This window comes from Protobothrops mucrosquamatus, unplaced genomic scaffold, assembly GCF_001527695.2.
Source record: "Protobothrops mucrosquamatus isolate PMUCROS unplaced genomic scaffold, P.Mucros_1.0 scaffold3490, whole genome shotgun sequence".
In the NCBI taxonomy this organism is placed as follows: Eukaryota; Metazoa; Chordata; class Lepidosauria; order Squamata; family Viperidae; genus Protobothrops; species Protobothrops mucrosquamatus.
Window position 1 is genome coordinate 124,207 of NW_015389463.1, and position 1,920 is coordinate 126,126.

The 1,920-nt window shown below is 51.7% G+C and overlaps 1 protein-coding gene across 1 annotated transcript in view; it reads right to left on the reverse strand.

Annotated features, from left to right (window-relative positions):
* MRPS18B (mitochondrial ribosomal protein S18B) overlaps nt 1-1,920 on the reverse strand; it is a 14,450-nt gene that overhangs the window by 6,203 nt on the left and 6,327 nt on the right. The window lies entirely within an intron of this gene.

Below are 1,920 nucleotides of genomic sequence, written 5' to 3' on the forward strand. Positions count from 1 at the left end.
TCTTTCTTGAATACAGCATTCCACAGCAGCAGCTTTCAGCTTATAAACATGTAAATATGAGCAATGAAGCCTCCTGAGGGTTTATTACATGACACAACCCTACATTTACCTATTTACTCACAATTGCCGGGCTTCCTAAGCCAAACAGAACACTCATATCGCAGGTAGTCTTATGACTTATAACTCTTCGTATAGTGACCGTTCAAAGTTAAAACCGCACGGATAAAAGTGACGTATGGCTGTTTTTCACACTTCTGACCCGCTGCTGCATCTCCACGGTCATGTGATCAAAATCCATACACTTGGCAACTAGCATGTATTTATGACGGTTCCAATGTCCCAGGATCACGTGATCATCATTTGTGACCTTCTGGCAAGCAAAGTCAATGGGGAAGTCAGATTCCCTTAAGAATCAGGTTACCAATTTACCAATTGCAATGATTCCCTTAACAACCATGGCAAGAAAGGTCGAAAAATAGCTATACTGTAGGAATGTGCAAAATGTTCTATAATACGTATGAATTATTCCATGCATGGGATGACTGGCCAGTGATTCATATTCTAATGCAGACATGTCAAACACAAGGCCCGGGAGCCGGATGCAGCCCGCGAAGTGGTTTCATGTGGCCCGTGAAGCCATCCTGGAAACAGTGAGGGAATGGCCCCCTCTGCCTTGGCCCTGGCCCAGGCCGGCCGGGAGCCAATGTACAATTTTGTGGTGGCCATCTATGCTGAAACGCATTCAGTCTTAGCTCCACAAGGCCATGTGGAAACAGCGAGGAACCAGCCCCTGCCGTGTTGCCCCCGCCCCCTGGGTGCATGCTGGGGAGGTGTCACCCTTTGTGATGAATGAAGAAATGCACCATCGCTTGGAAGTGGCCAGCAAATGGCCCTCACCTACTTCACATATCCAGCTTGATGGGCTCTGGGGGAGGGGTTTCGGCAGGCAGTGGGGCGCTCTCCTCAGTGAGGCTCCTCCAGTGGACCATGCCTTGGCACTTGCCCTGGTCCCACCCCCTTCTCCCAGAGACCCTCAGATCTGTCCCACTCCTGCCCACGCCAAGGGCACCCTTTACGCGAACAATGTAGAGCTGGCCACGCCCATCCAGTAGGCCACACCTACTCCATCCACGCCCACCCACTAGGCCGCACCCACCCTGGCCACACCCACCTGCCCCCCCCCCCCGGGCAACCGCAATGCTGATGCGGCCCTCAATGAAATTGAGTTTGACACCCCTGTTCTAATGCATCCTATAAAATCAACCAGGATCCTTCCGGATTTTTATCTGTGTAAAATCCAGAATAACCAAAAGGTACCAGGTTTTGTTTCTCCCACACTTGAGCCTCACCCAAAAAGGTTCGACAAAACATCCAGATCAAAATGGCTCGTTCCAGATTCAAAATAAAACATGTTTTCTACATGTGTGCACTATCTACTTTAACACATTATCTCATCCTAAAAACGAAGAAACATTCTTTAAATCAGAAAGTACGTGGACCGGGATGCCTTGCGCACGGTTACTCATGCCCTTGTCACCTCCCGCCTGGACTACTGCAATGCTCTCTACATGGGGCTCCCCTTGAGGAGCACTCGGAGGCTCCAGTTAGTCCAGAATGCAGCCGCACGGGCGGTGATGGGAGTGACTCGTCGCTCCCATGTAACGCTGCTGCTGCGCGAGCTGCACTGGCTGCCTGTGGCCTTCAGAGTGCGCTTCAAGGTATTGATCATCATCTTTAAAGCGCGCCATGGCATTGGACCTGGTTACCTCCGAGACCGCCTTCTGCCACAGATTACCTCTCACCGGCCGATACGCTCCCACAGAGAGGGTCTCCTCAGGGTGCCGTCAACCAGACAGTGTCGGTTGGCGACCCCCAGGGGGAGAGCCTTCTCTGTTGGAGCCCCCACCCTCTGGAACGAAC